This window comes from Lissotriton helveticus, chromosome 2_1 (assembly GCF_964261635.1).
Source record: "Lissotriton helveticus chromosome 2_1, aLisHel1.1, whole genome shotgun sequence".
In the NCBI taxonomy this organism is placed as follows: Eukaryota; Metazoa; Chordata; class Amphibia; order Caudata; family Salamandridae; genus Lissotriton; species Lissotriton helveticus.
Window position 1 is genome coordinate 2,009,485,830 of NC_136059.1, and position 19,984 is coordinate 2,009,505,813.

A 19,984-nucleotide genomic window follows, 5' to 3' on the forward strand; every position below is an offset into this window, starting at 1 on the left:
ATCTATGCACCATGGCTGCTCCTTTACATCTCACAATGACACTCAGATATGGGATGATAGTAACAATGATCATCCCAGCAGATGTCTCCACTTCTCACTCCCACTAACCTTGCCAGCTCGGGCCCTCAACTATATACCAAGTTTATGACTGGACAACCCAGTGAAGTAACTAGCTAGGCAGACTATAATCATAGGAAATACCATAAAGGGAGTCCAGAGCAGTTGAAACCTGCCAGTGTACTGAAAAAACATATTCAGCGTGTCTGTTTCTCTCACACCTCATCATCCACCACACTACTAAGCGTCCCATAACACGATAACCACACCTTGGTGGTCATTATGCACAACATTGAAATACTCTTCACACAGGGTCACAAAGCAAACACAAAACCCTTCCAACCACCCAGACTATATGACTTAGCTTGCTGCACATGTAGAAAACGGCTACAGTGCCCCACATAAGAGAGGTAAGTGCTATAGAAATGCTGCAATACAATACAATACGCTACAATATTCATCCGTTGTGCATCACAAAAGAGTTGGTTTAATTCTATTAAAATCTTTGTTTCCATTACACTTCAGAATTACAAAACAAACTGTGCTTCCTTCGCACTTTCATAACTGCTGATTTGTTTTGAAAATGTGTACAGTTCATTTTGAAGTATTTAAATGTTGTTGTGTATTAAAAAAAAATCTAAAGGGGTTTGTATTGCTCATCTGGCTATTGAACTCCAGCATGGTGATTTCGGGGGTGCCGGAGCACCCACCCGTCCCCTCATCTTTACTTCCAGTGCAACTTTAGATTGTATGCATTAAATGTAAATGCAGTGTATTTAGCTAAACCTATTTCCATAAATGCGGTTTCAGCTGCCTAGATCATTTGGGGGGTAGCCGAACCCTCAAATGCCCCCCGTGGCTACAGCCGTGTTTGCAATCTTTTACAAGTGTCAAGACACGGAAACATGGGTCATGGTTCAGCTGAGGTGCAAGCATACATGTACAGAACTGGTGAAAAGAGGAAAGCGGGGGAAATGCAAAACCCCAGACATCTCAGATGGAAAGGTGTCAGAACAGGGCAGTTATCGGTCAATGGCAACGCTTGCACCCATGGGCAACCATGCAATTGGATGAACGTGAGACCGAAGTGGGTGTAACCGTGTTAGTGGCTTACCGCGCAGCATCTCGACGTGCATTGGAGGAAGTCATTGCTTTATGTTCCAAATTACGCGCCAAATATCCAGGCTTTGTATCTCGCAGCTTGAGGCTAATTTTATTCCATTGTCAGAGTAGTTTCCTGTCATGATAATTAAGGAATGGAGAAGTGTGTTTATACTGTTGCTATTTCTTAACTTCGTTTTTTCTCCAACCTAAATTAAGTCTCCTTCCAAGGCAACGTCAATGGACGAATAAATTCACCCTCATCTTTACCCAAATTCTGGCAAGTCACAAAATATTTTCTTATAGCCGGCATTCTTCTCTTGAGACTTTATGTTAGATCTTAGACTAATAATAAATACAAATACTTGCAAATGCAAAACCATCCAGAGCCCACGTCCTGATAATTTTATCAAGCAGTTATATTTTTGAATTTTCTATGCCGCATAAAAGCGTCTATTTAACTGTTGAAAATTGCAGAGGAGACCTAAACAAATGTGTTGATTTTCTGAATTGTCTTTGTGAACAATGTATACGGTTACTGCTCCTTTAAGGGAAGCTTCTCTGGGAGGCTTTGAAAGGGAAACTAAAAATCAGTCCAGTCGCTAGCGGCTCGCAGTGCGTGAAGCAACAAGAAACAGTGAGTCGGCGATGCTACCACTGAAGTCCATCTTTTCGGAATGCACTGGAACTGATGCTTGAATGCAGTCTGTGAAATGCACGGAGCGTTTAAAGTGTGCACGGGTCCTTTCAAGGTAAGTGCTTCCAGTGACGTGCAGTCAATCAGACGGCTGCTGTTAGTAGCCCCCACACTGAGTGTTTGGGAAAGGATTAAAACTAACAAGATCAGACCATGCATGTTAACATTACTGCTGCTTTAGCCTAAGCGTGGTTTATGGGACGGGAGCAGAAATAAATATAGCTTCAAGTACTATGCAGAGTGTGCGTGAACATTTCGCTGTTACTTCTATACGGGAGCACTGTAGGAATGTGCGAGGCGCTGCTCAATTCATAACCTCAGTGATTGTCCTCGAGAGCAGCCTGCTGCAAGGTGGCTTTTAATTACATGTCTAGGGCAGCAGGGAGTGCACCGCGAGGGTGCCTGTCTCCTGTGTGCCGCCCGATGCCAGGCTGGAAAACAATCAATACAGAGATGCAGCGCAGACAAAGGCGGCTGAGCTGTGTTATCCTAGCTCCTTCCTCAACCTGGGCACGGAAATTTACACGAATAAAATTCGGCTCCCACGCCCCTTCTCGAAGTAGTTGTGTCAAAGCTGCTGTAATTGGACAGTGAATTCTTAGTAGCTCTGTGAGTGTGGAGACATGCCGAACTGAAGGACACGCGTGAGAAACCTAACCAGAAAACACGGTTCAAGGAAAAAGAGGCTTTTTCTTCGCACCGGTATTATGCGCATATTGCGTCCGTGCGTCGTTTGTGTGGCCTGTTAACGTCTCTGTCGGTGCTCCCCGCAGTGCAGTATGTGTATGTTTGACTTTGGGTCTGGTTTTCCGTGAATGGTTGGAACCCTTTCATGTTTGTGAAGTACACCGTGGCGAAGATGCTGCTAACAGGATGTCGTGGCTCGTATATAGGTGTAAAGTCAAGCGAGCTATATATAACTCGAAATGTCCCCAGTAATGACAGGAGTGTTTTATGTTTAATCTGAGCGGTACTCGTCGCCTGTGGTGTATCGTAACACAGACCTGTATCTCGGAGCATAAAGTTTTATGGCTGCTTAAGCATAGCATATGCGTTCTGTTCCGCATAGTTAGAGACGTTCATGCAGGTTATCCAATATATAACGTGTTCTCCCTGCAATGTGACAGTGATGTCGGTTAACCTCGTAGCTGCAGCACACAGGCAGACCTTGGCCAGCGGAAAATACAGAGATGAATGTTAGTGGCTATTATTGGGCACAGACGGCTACATCATGAATAAAGTTGCTCCACTGTCTTCTTAGTTGAACAAATCCCACCTTAGCAATTGTCCTTCCCTTTAGTAGACTATTTAGAATATATTTTAATAATTATCCTGTCTTATCTACACACATAATTTCCCATATTAATTAAACACATTTTAGAAGCGTGCTCAGATTGTGTGCTGGTTGCAGCATCCTGCATTACTTATTGGTGTCATCTGTTCTACTACTTATGTTTGATTGCACGGAATTGTCGGTTGCCAAGAAAGTGTGCTTCTTCTTTTTCTGCATTTTTTTAGCCTCTAAATATTTAGCTTCATATTATTTCACTGCTTGTAGATAGATAGATAGATAGATAGATAGATAGATAGATAGATAGATAGATAGATAGATAGATAGATAGATAGATAGATAGATAGATAGATAGATCAGAATTTATACACCCACTTCGGTGATATTGTAATACTTCTGAATATTGTGGTCAGAGCAGGAAATATCCGAGTGTAAATTCTTTTAGGTTATGTATTTTATCGGCTTCAAAATGTGTTTGCTTTATTTTAGATTGAAAACGAAACGTTTAATCACTGCTGTTCTTTGTTGTTTTAATGAGCGAATTGAGGGACGTCCCCTGTGCGCAATATCAAAAGTTATAATAAAGAAAATCTTTTGAATAGCGCTTACTATTCAGGAACAACAGGTCAAGCCCCACTTGAATAGACGTATTTGCTCTGCTGTTCTTACCAAGTCTCAAAGCAGGTAGAGGATTTCTGAGGCTGTCTGCATACAGTTGCATATAAGTGATGTGAGGGTCAAACAAAAGCCTTAGTTCATATTTTCCATTTATTTGAGTATTTGACATAGGGTGATGCCGAGACCAAAGAGCACTTAAGAAAGTTACAGCAAATGTTTTTAGGGCATCAGGGTCATCTGGTTGATCTGACCCTGTACATAGGCCATTGTGATAGGTTAAGGTGACGCTGGATCACAGATTACAGTTCGTGGTGTGGCGTGATTTGAAGAGTTACAGCAGTTTGGATACCTAACATTGAGGTCCTGAAAATCCACATCTGTGGTATGCAAGGCCCGCTCACCTGTCACCTGTCACCACCTCAGTGTGTCACCTGTCACCACCTCCTGATAGGTTCTACTCTTCCCCTTGTGCAGGACTTCTAGGCACACAGCCCCACTGGGCCTTTTTCAGAAGTCATGCACGGTATATGTAGAGAAACAGTTGTACCTCATACTGGGTGTTTTATGTAATGGATTATGCTTTTATGACAAATTGTCGAATAAAGCTTTATTGACTGACTCACTGACAGTTGTACCTTTAAGTTTCTACTCTGATGAGAAAAAACCAGGGGGCGCACATAAAACTGTTCATTGTGAGAAAAGCTGAGCATGTTTTTAGCTCCAGGGTACAAAACCTGTGAGTTAATCATGAAAATGACATGGCTGGTAGCTCTCTATTGGTTGTCATGCCACTCTTTGCACATGGCGGGGGATGGTAGTCTGAAGTGGCGAAGGGAGAGCGAATAACATTTATTTTACAGCAGTCCGAGGAGTACAGGAGTGCACGCAGCCGTATTGCCGCGCTGGCAGCTTACAACATAGATTCACTTTCTTTAATATTGCAATTTGTAAGGAGATGAGACAATGTCAATTATGACAAATATGGACATTTTCAGAACGACACAGACAAATAGGGCAAAAAAGAGGAAACCTACTTCCTTGATAAAAAAAATGAAGTCTAAAGCGTCCCTAACAGACAGAGAAGCCTCATTTGTAGGAGCTTTTTTTTCACATTGCACCCAAAAGGTCATTACCAGCTGTTAATGGATTCTTCTGGTTGCCTAGCTCCTTAGGCTGGCTGCTAGAGTGCAACTTGTGGCAGATCGTTTAAGGAAACTGTGCAGCGTTTTGTTACAAACGACTATCTGGCGACATTTTTAGTCTTGGTTTCATCTGCTGTACTGCTCGAGAGAGGGCAGGAGACTAAAGATGGACATGTTTACAGTGCACGCGTTCGTGGCATGCTAACGTGTTAACAACGTGTATAATCATTAGCTACCCTCAACCCTCCTTTCACCACTCAGCAGCTCAGAATTACAACCCACCCGAGAGGCAAATGTGCAGAAACAGTGACCTGCACAGCCTCGCTCAGGCTGCTAGCGGTGCTGATGTACAGCAGAAACCCTCTGCCCAGCACACGGTTTCCTATCAGCCACCCAGCTGGTTCCTGCGCTGCCACACAGCGCAGGCCACAACAGCGCATCCCCGAGGCGGAGGTACAACGCAGCTCTGAAGACACAAAGGAGCTGCACAGCCTGACCACACCTATCTACTCTCGTACAGCTGGTGGGGGAAAAGGAAAAGGCTTTGGTATCTGTCCCCTGCACATAAGAGGGACACGCTCGGCTTCCAGGCTGAGAGAAAGGCTGCCTCGAGAGATAATGGGGGAAACTGTCTGTCAACGCACAATTGCCGCTTGTTACACTTGTTTTGTTTTCTGTGCATAAGATGTTGTATTAAACAGTATGTGAGTGCAGTAGATCCCCAATGGATGCACTCCGTGACCTCTGAAGGTTAAAACACCGACGCCTGCTGGGTGTGGCAACTGAAAATAATTCTGCTCGTGGCCTCTCCCAGCATCCTTCTGATGGCACTGTAATTCATATCCAGCCAAACTTTGCTTTTACCCCTTCCCTCTCTTCGGTGATAAATAGAGTGCACCAGGACATGCAAAGCAATGTGCATAACTCATGGTGAGCTGTATGCAGTTTGCAAGGGAGTTTGACATTGCAACTCAAGTCAAGTCAAGTCAAGTCAATAATCTTTATTCGGATATTTCGTTATGCCATAAAAGTACACACATAATCACGTACATGGTCATGATTATAAAAGTCACATTAAAAGTAAGATAAAAACGTTGTTATGTTTTCCATTTCATTGGCAACAGCAGCAATACTTGCATGACAATGTGCAAAAATGCATTATTTCCCAAAGCATCACCAACTTTCAGGTATATTTCTTTAGCAGCATCAAAATAAAGTGCCCATGTGCAGAAATCACCTTTAAGGTAGCAGCAATATATACATAATACACAAATTCTCATAGCATCAGCTACAGAGCAGTTTACTAGAGCAATTAGCAACATTGCAACTCAATTGTGGTGCAGTTTTAATAGTACTTTGTTTCCAGTGTGCCTGTCATCATGTGGTTATGCAAATGCAAGTAACCGAAGGAGCAGGGGTAGGAAGCAGACCTCCATTTTGCCAGAGATTGCAAGTGGTGAGCACCAGCGGTGCTGGAAATGAGAGGGATAATCCGGAACCTGGACCTGGGCCCCGGAAATTATTATTGAGCCAGATCTGGAGGTTCTAGTAACATGGGCTGATTTTGCCCTGGTGCAACATGCCAACACTGGGGAAAAGGCAGTAGCGCATGCTTTCTGTTTAGAGAAGCAACCTGCAGCAGGACTCTTGCTTTCATTTCCAGCTGGTGCCCAAGACAAATGCCTCACTTAAAGAGCCATCAGCGCTTCCTTTGCGTGAGTCTCATACTGGAATAATTGGAGCTTCAACACCTTGATGCCGGTGCCATCTTGGAAAGAAAGGCTTGCAGTTAGTCACTTCACTGGTGCTTGCTATGAACCAGTGGTAGAAGTGGGGGGGGATCGGTGGGCACGGCGTGCCCCTACTTCTAAAAAATTGTTCAGTCCGATCCCCTACTTCTTGCTTTCAAAAAAGATTTCCGGGACGGCAAGAATAGTCCAACTTTAAAACTTTTTTCATTCGCTTCCAGGGGCTGCTTGCACTTCTCTGTGAACTCCAGAGGCTGCAGCAGCCCCTCCCTGAACTCAAACAGACCGAGGAGGCCCATTGTCATTCCGATTGAGGCTGATTACCTCTTTCGAATGACAATGCGCCGCCCTCTGCCTTTAGCATATCCAGTGGCCCTGAGATTAGAGTTGATGATTAGAGATGAGCTTTCCCCAAGCAGGGTACTGTGGGGAACTTGACACCAGTGGCTACCTTGTGACGAGTTGTGAGAGTGTGTGTGTGGTTAGTGGATGGAGGCGGCAAACTCAACCCCGGAATCTAGCCCCTGGCGCTGTTAATGTTCTACAGATAAGTGTGAATGCGTGGCTTGTTATCTTCACGATCTTTTTTTTAATTTAATGCATTTTTATGTAGCGCAGACTTTATCCGAAGGTGATTGCAGAACAACTTCCTCAGCACCGATCAGCCTCCCCAAGTGAGCTCCGTCGATATCTTGCAGACAGTATGCTGTGGCACAATTGTATCAGCAACTCCTGGCACATACTTTTAGTAGGGGGCTCACATGTGCGAATTTAATTACGTGTTACCATAGTGACTACATATCAGCCACTATGTCTGTTTTCCTTCTCTCACTTCATGGTGCTGCTGTACGCTAACATTTATTCTAGTCAGGATTTAATTTCACCAGTGAAATGGGTTTCAAAACTTAGAAACAGATGCACTGGTGAAGTGCCACCGTGTGGTGCGCGCAGCCTGCTGTTTCCTTTAGCAACCTGCGGAGGTGCATTAGAAGAGCCAGGAGTGCAGCGAGGAATCTGTACACCATTATAAGAGAAGGGTTGGAATTGTCTGTATGACATGCAAACCTTTTTACTGTCTTTTTGTGCTTGGCTGAAAGTCAACATATGCAGGCCCTGGTGAGTTTAAAGTATTTGGCATTGCCCTGGCTGAAATGTTAAAGGCTGTGTGTGTGTTTCCAAATGACGTGATTTGAAAGTCTTTCTTCTCATCGCTTTGCAGAGCAAAAGAGCGAGAACTGCGTTAAACGCATGAAGTGCAAAATAATGTTTCTTTGTGAATAATTTGAAAGAGCTAGCAATGACACGTTTTGACCTGTCAAGAGTATTGTGCTGGTAGACCCATAAGACGTATCATAAAAGTACCCAGCACCAAGCTTTTTTAACTTTTTCTCTTTTGTTTAATAACACTGTTCATTTTACGCTACACTATTGGTACCAGGCTTATCCTGTCCAGTCAACAATATACCATGTCTCCCTTCCTCTTTAGCTTATGCCTACTTATGTTTGCTCACTAATTGATAATTGGCGTCTTCATTTTACACCCCGCCACTTTCAAACTTTACCAGCCAGCACTGCTTGACACCTTTGTCAATGTTGTACACAGAGTGAAGTGAGCTGGGCAGGAGCAGTGACCGGACAGAAGAGGCGACAGGAAAGGAGAGGTACTAGGGCAGGAGAGGTGACGGGGCAGGAGAAGTGATGGTGCAGGAGAGGTGACTGGGCAGGAGAGGTGACGGGGCAGGAGAGGTGACGGGGCAGAGAAGGTGACGGGCCATGAGCTAGAGCAGTAACCGGGTGTGAGCGGTGAAAGGACAGGAGCGGTGAAAGGACAGGAGCAGTGAAGGGCGCAGGAGCAGTGAAGGGGGCAGGAGCAGTGAAGGGGGCAGGAGCAGTGAAGGGGGCAGGAGCAGTGAAGGGGGCAGGAGCAGTGAAGGGGGCAGGAGCAGTGAAGGGCGCAGGAGCAGTGAAGGGCGCAGGAGCAGTGAAGGGCGCAGGAGCAGTGAAGGGCGCAGGAGCAGTGATGGGGCAGGAGCAGTGATGGGGCAGGAGCAGGCGTTTCCCAGGGCGACTGGAAGGGTAGGGGGCCAGTTTAGTTTGGGGGGACGGGTTTTGTACAAGTGCAGGAGTTTTAAAAACACTGCAAACTTATTTGTATATTCAGCAGGTGTCGGTCAACAATACAAGTGCCAAGATAACTTTGGTAATCAATGAACCTGCTGGAGAGAGATGGGAGCATGTTTTGTCTAATGGCTGTTTTACTCATCTAAGGTAGTGAAGAGGGGTAATATGCCTGCTGCAAAGAACATGTACCATGTATATCAAAGAGCAATATGTTATGTGTATAGTTCAGTGGGTACTGCTTTGTGTTCACTTCCCGAATGAAAGGACACTTGAATACATATGGCCTGGCAGTTCGGGCTGGACTGTTCACATTGGGCGCAGGATCAAGACTGATTTGCATATGGCTGGGTCCAAACTGGAATGGCATGGTGAGCAAAAAACGATGGATTTAAGCCCAGATCTCTGAACTGGGGTGAATGTATGACATGTTTATGTTTATGTTTATGTTTATTGGATTTGTAATGCGCAACAAATACCCGGAGGTGTCTCGGCGCATTGTTCTGCATTCTGTCCATCAATTGTTCTTTTTGCATTTGTCACCCCGAGTGGGACAGGTATGCTCAGACATGAGTCCCATGCTCTCCATGCCACTGGAATCAGGCTATCCTGGCTGATAAGGGCTGAAAGCCCGAAACCGGTCCTAGGATGTTGTTTCCAGTCCAGGGAGGACCTGGCCTGGCAGTTCGGGCTAGACTGTTCTCATTGGGCGCAGGATCAAGACTGATTTGCATAAGGATGGGTCCAAACTGGAATGGCGAGCAAATAAACAATGGATTTAGGCCCAGCTCTCTGCACTGGGGTGAATGTATGATATTGCTCTGCATTCTGCCCACCAGTTGTTCTTTTGGCTATATTATGATTGAGCAGCTAGCTGGCTGACATGAATATGAAGGAGCCTTTGTGGGTTTCCGTGAGTCTAGATTCTCCTGAAGAGTCCCATTCTCTTCTGAGCCCTGCTTAACACATTTGTATAGGAGGAGCCCTGCATTCATGACCTCAATGTTTGAGACAAAAAATAATCATGGATTTCTGAACAATGAGCGTAAAAGCATTAAGGTGACATGTTGTTCCTGCTTATATTTCACATGCTTTACATAAACCTGTATTCCCTATGAGTGTTTGCTTTTTCCTGAATTAAACCTCAAATAAACATATCCATTCTTTTAATTAATAACGTTATAAGCTGTAACGGGTCAGTGAAATGCTAAACGTACTAAAAATTGGTATGTTTTGCTATTTCTAGCCACACCCCTGACTCCGCCCACTGATTCAATCTTCGGTTATTCCCGCCCCCTGATTCTCCACCCACAGTTCCCCTACTTTTTTTTCCCCACTTCGACCACTGCTATGAACCGTGATTTGGGGCAGTATCTGAGTTCTCCGTGCTCTGCACATAAGAGATATGCATGCACTGTAGGGAGGTTAAACATATCTGTGCCTATGAGTAATTATGCCCATAACCATCTCTACTGCACTTACTAGTAAGTCTGCTTTTTATGAAGCCTAAACTAACACAAGATTGAGGAAAAAAATATAAGTTTTTTGCAACTTTCACACATTTCCTTGATGCTGGTTCATAATCAATGATCTATGACAGGGATTATAACTTGTGACCTGCAGGTAGCACAAGAATCCCTGGACCAAAACCATTAACCACTGAGCTGCTTATATACAATACGAATCCTCGACCTGCATGCTACTTCTTTTGTCTTGCAGCAGGTGCATTAAAACTATTTTATAATGAGACACACCTTTGACTAATCTCCACACAGATGTGTCTAGCAAGTTAATTAACCACCTGAGTGTCCTCACTGTTATTATATCCTAGACATTGCAGAGTACACAAAGATCTCTGTAACAGGGTCCTTAACGTATAGCATATTTTACAACGCGGTCTGTATGTGACCCATTAAGTAAGCCAGAACTGATTTACTGCCACATTGTTGCCAATTTCTTTGGGGCAGACTTTGGAAAAATAAATGTGTAAGTTGACTGTCAAACTCCACTCCTCGTGACTCTGCCTCTCACGACTCCACTCCTTGTCCCCTCATTTTTGGTATTCCAGATTATATTTGTTTCCATTGCCAGCCCTGGCACCAGCACTAATGTTTTGTGACAGCAACAGATTTTTCATCATCTGGCTTTTACTAAGAGCAAACGAGGCCAAGGTAATACAACGGGATACAGAAGAAGGAGACAGAAAACGAAAAAGTGACGAAGGGAGGATGCAGGAGAGGATAGTGGAAGAAAGGGATATGAGATCTAGTCAAAACTAGGCAACCTTTGTCGTTCATAACCCCAGCAAGGGACAGTGATGGATTTTGCAATTAGGGCTAAATGTATCAAAGGGTTTTGCCCATTCTGTGTCTGCGGGAAAATGCTTTAGTAGATATGGCCCTTAGATTTTTTGTTTCAGTCTCTAGGCTGAAGCACCAGTGAGTAGTCAATTTGCTCCTCTTTTATTTTTTATTGTGAAGTGATCATACAGACGTCCATGTATATACCAATGACCTTTTTTTAAATACAATGTCACGCTAACGCCACCTCTTTTCTACATGTTGGGTGATGGTAACTTTACTTGGGGCTCTTTTATCACTTATTTCTTTTCATTATTCACTGTAACAGTTTGCGCCAACATATTTTGTATTATAACAAGACTAAATAACTCAGTTAAGCTGAACCGAGTTCTATGTCAGCAATAATGTGGCTATATAAGTCATTCTTTAATTCAATTATGGCATATGTATTCTGTTTTATTATTAATTCTTCCTTTTTTTGATTAAATCTACACAGAATTATTCTGTGCCAATAAGAAATTGTTTTCTGAAATTAGTTTCATGTGAACACTTGTTATAAGTTTACACTTAATACCCAGTTCACATGAACATATGGGTTGCTCTTGTTCCTCTGAAATTCTAAGATCAGGCCATTGCTGCGCACCTAGGGTAAGAGGCTCTGGACTGGGTTACACTTGAGCACCAATGTGTGCGCATGTGTAACACATGTGAGATTACCATCGGGTTCAGCCCAGTATATGTGCACAGGTAGCCTGCTGCAGATGGGACTCTTCATGGATTGGTACTAACCTGGGGTGGACTTTGTAATTCAAATGGGCATTCATAGTGTAGGTTCTAGGTGCTTACTGATGGTCTGTGATGCTTACAATGTATTAAAAATGAAAGGTGAAATCTGCCATAATGTACAGTTTTGTGCTACTTAGGCCTACAGGATCCAGCGAGGTAACAAAACTAGGACTACACATGCACTCCAAGTATAGATTTGCAGTCCCAAACATCATATCTATGCTCTTTGTAATGTAACACTTTTAGAATTGTGATATTTCCGTGGCACAGGTCATAATCAGATTCCAGGCCTTTGTCCCCCATACTGTGACCAGTTAAATACTGTGCTCCCCAGTAGAAGGATCAAAGACCTTTCCACACAATTGATGCATTGCCAGTGGTTGGCCCAGTCTCTGGCAAAGGAAGGGAGAGGAAGAGTTTGCATATGTTAATTTGCTTGTCACACTGCACCTGGCCATGATAGCTCATGCCCACAAAACAAATAAGGGCTAGGCTTCTGGAGCCAACAAAGGAAGACTTTTGCTGTGAAGGGTTCAGGCAGCTGTGCCAGCTAGGGGTGGAGCTGAGGCTCTAAGGGGGGCTCCTTCCATAGACAATTTAAAGTTACCATATTGCATTGTCCCAGAATAGTGGGCAAGAGATTTGGGGCAGTGTTGGCATCAGGATGTGGCATCATAGGTTTGGCCTGGCGTGCCTGGCATCTAGACCATTCCACCCACACTAAAAAACACCCGGAACATGAAAGAGACAAATGAACAGACATTGGACCTGGGAGGAGAGCAGTGACGGTGGAAAGATGCCCTAGTTGGAATTAGAAGCCACCCGAAGCCATGGCAAGGATGGAATTTGGAACTTTGACTCCAGCTGATAACTGGACTATGATGGATCTCTCCATGGCCAGTGGATCTAGCCTCTTCATGCTCTCTGTGAAACGCTTGGAGAATAGACCGGCTGGGGTAATCTTGATTGTTCCCCTGGACCTTCTGTGGTCTGACCCTTGCCTCTTCTGCTGACACACAGTTACCATGCAAGATGGTCAGGAGGCCATGGAGCCTGGGAGAGTGCAGCAGGGTAGATGTTCTGTTTGCTGGCTGTGGAGGGGCTGTGGAAGGGATAACTACTGTGAAGCCAATAAATGTATATTTTTTTTAAATGAAAACATTTTTACGATCTCACGGACTCTCGCGGGAGCGCGAATAGTAAAAAGGAGTAGATGAGTTCTCAATACACCCTATTAGAGGAATGCACACTGTGGTCCTTGTTTTCTAGAGGGAGTGTGTAAGAGAAAAGTGCTGCGATGATTAGCACGTTAAATCTTTGAAAAAAAAGTTACAATCTTGCGAGACTCTTGCTGTATTGTGAAAAGTAGGAAGGAGTAGGTGATGATTGAATACACTCTGCTATGCACACTTGTTACAGTATGAAAGAGTCTCACTGAAGATGGTGTTTATCAGGCTCTACTATTGAGAAGAGTTGTGAGTAGAGTTAAGGTTCTTCCAAACACCCTGCAATGTTCACCATCATCTGGATAGAGGTCTGAAAGGTGAGTCCAGTCCATCCCCACACCCTGCTATGCATACGTATCATTACAGAGAGAGGTCTCAGCAGAGAGGCCAGTCCTACCACACACCCTACTACTCACACTCGTCATTTGAGAGAGAGGTCTGAAAGGACCAGGCAATCCCTCCCCACACCTTACTATGCACACCTGTCAACTAAACAAGAGTTCTGAAAGGAGAAGCCAGTCCATCATCACACCCAACTACTCATACCCTTCATTACTGAGAGAGGCCTCACCAGAGAGGCTAGTCCCTCCACACACCCTACTACACACACCCGTCATCTTAGAGATCGTTCTGAATGGAGAGCCCAGTCCTTCTCCACACCCTACTGTGCATACCTATCATTACAGAGAGTGTTTTCAGCAGAGAGGCAGTCCCTCCACACACCCGACTACACACACCCCATCATCGGTGCGAGAGTATCTAAAAGGATAGGACAGTCCCTCCCCACACCCTACTATGCACACCCGTCATCTGAGAGAGAGATCTGAAAGGAGAGGCAAGTCCCTTTCCACACCCTACTACACACCCCTTCATTACAGAGAGATGTCTCAGCAGAGAGTCCTGTCCCTCCACACACTCTACTACGCACACCCGTCATCTGAGAGAGAGGTCTAAAAGGAGAGGGCTGTCCCTCCCCACTCTCTACTATGCACATGAGTATTCTGAGAGTGATGTCTGAAAGAAGGGGCCAATCCCTCTCTACGCCCTACTACTCATCATTACAGCGAGAGGTCTCCGCATAGAAGTCAGTCTCTCCACACACCCTACCATGCACACCCATCATCTGAGAGATAGGTCTGAAAGCAGAGCCCAGTCCCTCCTCACACCCTACTATGCACACTTATCATTACAGAGAGAGGTCTCATCACAGAGGCCAGTCCCTCCACACACTCTCCTATGCACACCTGTTATCTGAGAGGTATGAAAGCAGAGCCCAGACCCTTCCCACTCCCTACTACTCACACCTATAATTAGAAAGAGGTCTCAGCAGAGAGGTCAATTCCTCCACACATCCTAGTATGCACAACCAACATTTGAAAGAAAGGTCTTAAAGGAGAGGCCAGTCCCTCCACATACCCATAATATGAGAGAGAATTCTGAAAGTAGATCTCAAAAACCGATTGCTTGTGACATGTCTTGATATCCGTTACAATAAGTGAGCAAATAAACAACTTATATTGAACATGTATCTGTTTAATATGCATATCCTGTTTTGTTACAATAAAAAATCGTTTACTAAAATAATGTCAAAACAAAACATATATTTTAAAGTCATTCTACCATACATACACTCACAAAAATAATTAGTATACTTAAAAAATACATAGAAATTCACTGAAAAAAACATAGGTTAAAGTAGAATTGTAGTTAGGTGTAATAAAAGTATTTGTTTTTCTTTAAACAAAAATCTTGGAAATGGAGTAATGTTATTGTTAGGTGAATTTGTCAGTGTGAACATTCATGTTTTAAACTAAAAAAAACAGAAATACTCCAGTTATAGTTATCAGAGCTAACTATAACTTGCTCCCCCACCATGCACTGCTCATGACCTCACATATGAAATTACTGATGACATCTCACATGACATCACTGATGACATTATCCGATGAGTGTGCATGTTCGATTTATATTTTAGATTGTGGCGGCTAACTACCATATTACTTTTCCACTTAATGATTAAGATAATTTTATATGTCATCAGTGATGTCATAAATGATGTCATAGAACATGTCATGAGTGATGTCATATGTGAGGTCTTAAGCAGTGCATGGAAGGGGCACAGGTTATAGTTAGCTCTGCTAACTATACCTGTTGAATTTCTGTGTTTTATTAGTTCAAAACTTTAATGTTCACACTGTCAAATCACCTAACTTAAACGTTACTTTTACCTGTGGATGTGGTCCCCGGGGCCTTAGGAGGCTCAAAGAGGCAGACTGCATGGCACACCTTCCCTTGTTGACCAATTTTGGCCCGAGGTGGGACTTCCGGGGGCCTGTAATGCATTGGGAAAGAGGCCACGCATCCCCCTCTGAAACAACAAAAAGGGAACTACTGGTCTAAGAACGTCAAGACAAAGAGAGATAAAGAAACAGAGAAAGCAGGGTTAATGCAAACCGCCATTCATTGAGACAAAATAAATCCCATCAGCCCACCACAGTGGTGGAACATCGTCACTTGGGAATGGTTGTATTTTATATGACTGCTGTAGCCCACACCTATCCAGAGGGACAGCTAAATTACAGTCATTACCAGATATAGATCCAACCACTTTAGTATTTTGCTCAGTGGTGCTGATGATTTGCACTGCAAAATAGTGTAAAGAAAAAGTGCAGAAAAGTTAAAATTGACTACCAAGACACAAATTACTTTAATAAATGCTATCTTAGTGTCAAGATTAAAACCAGATGCAGATAATTTGAAAGGATAACTATCTTGAGCAATAGAGGAAAAATAGCCTACATGTTTCAGCCATATAGTTGTCTTACATCAGGCTTTCTTCAGGACCAGATGTAAACTGCGCTACTGCAAATATTGCGAAAAAATTTGCACAAAATATATATCAAATACTTAGTAATAGGTACGATACATCCTACCAGAGCCTGTGATTCGGAGTTGAATATTGCTTTTAGTTATCACAGGAGATGTCATTTTTTTCCCAGCTTTGTGTGAGAGTATGCCTCACCTCACCTGGCATCTGCTCAGTTAATGAGGCCCGCTCTGTCCGTCGGTACCCCTCTGTATAGCTGAACCGAAGGGGAGGTAATCCCCCTCCCCATATTGAATAATTCTAGCCTCGGTCTTGGACTCCCGGGGCCTGTGACGGCTATATGGGGAGGAGGCGTGGGTAGGGCCCACTCCCTGAGCCTATTTTGGGACCTAGGGACCCCATCCTTTGGGGCCTGATATATTAATTAGGGAAGGGGGAGCACTGTCTCACTCCCCTAGCCTTGAAAGGCCCTGGGGACCCCAACCCCGGGGGTGAAAGTATAAAAAACAGATGGGGTTATGTGGCCACCCTTCTCCAAGCCTTGAGAGGCCTCGGGGACCCCATCCCTCGGGGCTGATAAGTAAAGAAAGACAGGAGGTGGGCCACATGGCTCCCTCTTCCTGAGACTCTATAGGTCCCAGGGGATTGCCCCGGGGACCTCATCTCCATTGTTGTTTTGTAATTAAGAAGATTGGAGGCCTATGTTGCCCCCCAGCCTGAGCCCTAATAGGTCCCTGAGACCCCGAAGGGAGCAAGCATAAATAGTTGCTCCCTCTGGGGGGGAGCAATACCGGCTCCTGCATCATGCGGGGAGCCGGCTGGGACCCAACATGTCCCCCGTGGGTGCCCCTGGTGGGAACCCAGGGGGACATGTGCAAATCGGTAATTTCGACTGTTTGTGAATGCAAAATAGCCTTTCAAAATGTATGAAATGCTTCATAGCAAAAATAGTTATGACCTAAAATTGCGACTACAAATCGGGAATCGCTATTTGCGATTCCATTAGTACATGTACCAAGCATTTTCTAAATGCAAACTGGATTTACCATCAACTTCAAGTCAATGGTAACCATCTGCAAATTTTGAAAAAAAGCCCCAAAATGCATTTTTCGAAGTGCCATGTAGTGCACACATGGCCATTGGGCATGTGTGCACTTTATATGTGCACATTTTGTTTGGGCGGTGGGGGGAGGTTTAGGGGGTCTTAGGCCCCCAGGCACCCTTAGCTTTGCTTTACCTAATTTGCAATTACAAATTAGGTAATCGCAAATTAGCTAATGCACAACCATTTGCACCTATGGGCATTTAGAGCAGCGTGAGTATGCTTCTCCAGAAATCGCAGTCTTCTTTAAACAGTTCTCCTAGTAATCCGTTAGGGCCTGGTGCCCCATCCTTTCTAACGTTTTTTAAGATTGTTGTCACGCGATTCCCTACGATGGGGCTTCTGGAGGTACCTCCATTTTTAATGGGTTCTTTACCACCGCCGGTCCAAGTTTGTCTTCTGTGGATACTACTGGGGTTTCGGGAAGAGCGGTAATGATAAAGGGCTCTTGGTTGTGTGCTGATGTCAAATTTTGTGCGTTACAATATAATGTTGTTACATAGGTTATCCATATGTGACTAGCAACCGCATTATACCTGTCTCGGCCATGCCCAGAAAGCTTGTTAATATATGGCCAGAATTCAGCCTGTTTATTTGGGTTTAGCAAGTAAAAAACACGTAGCCACTCTGAATCTTGTTATTTTCTTTTATAGTCCCACACGTTCTTCCTATGGATTTTCTTTGCTAGGAGTTGATTTTGATATGTTTCGTATTTTCCGTCTCGCTTATGGATCTGTGTGGCTATTCTGAGCGACCTCTTACTTTGCTCCACTTTTTCTCATCATGGTTGAAATTGGCGACAAGATGTTTCTACAGAGACGGGAGAGTGTTCTTTACCTTTTAGAAGTTGGTATACCATGGTTGTTAATTTAATCCAGTACTCATTAACCCCTTCGACGCTCATGACGAGCTGGGCTCGTCATGGCGTAGCCTCCTCGCACGCTCATGACGAGCCCAGCTCGTCACGTAAAGTGCGCTTTCGCAAAACCCAGCGTACGGGCGGAATTCCGCCCGCACGCATGCGGTTAATATTACCTGCCGTAAAATCTTCGGCAGATCCAAGGCAATTATTTTTCCACCTTCTTAGGGCTGCTGTATCTAGTTTGGTCCACTTTAGTCTCCTTGGCAAAACATACATTTCTTCCCCACTGGTATTACCCACGGAGGTGATAATCTGAAGGCGGGCCGTGTGTAGGGTGATAGTTATGGCAAGTGGGAGATGGTCACTGGTCGTGATAGAAAGCTTTTGGAAGTCCATCACTTGCCCATCAAGGCGACCACACGTGAAAATATAATCAATTATTGATTTAGACAGCCCCTGTGTATCTTTGTTAGGACCGTATCACTTTTTTGTTGATTTTAATCTGTGCATATTTAGGAATTTATTCCTCAGCATTCCAGCCTTATCTGTGGGCAATGCTTCATCTGGTTCCATTCCAAGATTTTTCGTATTAAAATCTCCAGCCATTACAATCCCACAATTTGGTTGACTGCTCAGTAGTTCCTCAAGGGTATCCACTAGCGCGTTCATGTCACTGTGTCTGGGGGCCTCATTGCTATTAAAGTAAATGTTCAGGAGAATGATCTTTATTAGGCGTCCATTTAATTTCAATCCTTGCACTAGGGCTGCCTGAACCATCTCCGTGTTTAATTGAGGTTTTATTTTTATATTGCTACTAATTCGCGTGTATATTGATAAGCCCCCCGACGGTCTTCCAAATATATAACGCTTTTTTGCAGGCTGTTGAAATTCCATGAAGCCTGGTATAGCCATTGGTTCGAGCAACCAAGTTTCTTGCAGACATAACAGTTCCATGGACTGCAAGAATTCAAATACTTCCTTATTATGTAGTGAAGCTTTTAGCCCGTAAAAATTCCATGAGATTACTTTGAGCAAGTTGCCTGGGTTATTGCTCAGGCAACCATTTCCTTGTGTGCTTTGTTTGAGTGGACTTGGGCAAAAACTGTATTTTTATGTTGGGAAATGCTGTTGTGCGAGGGACGTAATTTGTCCCTTTTAAAATGAACTTTCGTGGGCGCAGTATTGAATTTGGATGCAATCCTCTTATTAGCATAAATGGGTATTTCTCTTCTTCTGGAGTGTGAACATTAATCGCCCAGTTTGCGAACCAATCTCTTTCTTTCATAATTTTTTGTACAATGGAGCCTTTGGTCCATTTTAGTATCGTTGACTCTCTGATTGTATTGTTGTCCAAGATTTTAAATTGTACTTGGATGAGGTCTTCTCTGGAGATGGTAGAGAGCTCTGGGATATGATGAAAAATTTGTAGAATGTTGGACCTGTTTAATGTGTCCAAACTTCCCCGTGATGTGTATTCAGGTGTAAAAATGATTGTGTTATTATCCTTCTCTTTATACCCTTGTGCTGTTTCGCTGGCCACGAGAGAATATGCGGCAGATCGTTGCACGTTTGTTGGAGTTACATCTTGGTCATTGTTAGCTTTTGGGACCCCTGAAACTCACTGTTATTAAGTGGTATGGATACTATCATTTCTCTATTTAATGCTGTCTGCTGAACTTTCCTATGATTTTCTTCATGCTGTTCCTTATGCAGACTGCCAATACTGACCAGTTGCGGAGTCACTTCTAGTTTGTGCTGTGACTGCTCTTCCATATTGTTGGCTGGTCTATTCAAAATTGTTTGGGATGTAGGATTATTTGGTATGGATTGATGTTTCACCTGGCTTTCCCTTTGGAAAATCGGAAAACATTTCTGTGGTTCCAGGTTCTTTTGTGTGGGAGCCTTTGTTGCGGGTGTTTTTTCGGTTCGAACGTCGACAAATTCTCTAGCGCCCAGTTGTAAGTCCTTTGCCTTTCTTTGTTTTTTTAAGTTTTTGGCCTGTTTTTTCAGACGTTTCTTCGCCCTTCTTGAAAGATTTTTACTCGGTTCTATGGGATGCTTCAAATTTGTGGCCCCACTGTTATTACAATGCACGTTCTCATTGATTAC

At 43.9% G+C, this 19,984-nt stretch overlaps 1 protein-coding gene across 2 annotated transcripts in view; it reads left to right on the top strand.

Moving 5' to 3' along the window:
- Window positions 1-1,743: 1,743 nt before the first annotated feature.
- The window catches only part of GUCY1A1 (guanylate cyclase 1 soluble subunit alpha 1), a 548,740-nt gene continuing 530,499 nt past the window's right edge, over window positions 1,744-19,984 (top strand). Inside the window, exon 1 of one of the 2 annotated variants that reach the window (XM_078676973.1) lies at window positions 1,744-1,910. The gene's annotated coding sequence lies outside the window, so the exon portion shown is untranslated. Of the gene's footprint in view, window positions 1,911-2,472; window positions 2,558-19,984 lie in introns of those variants that run through there. The other variant, XM_078676975.1, reaches the window with a different exon arrangement.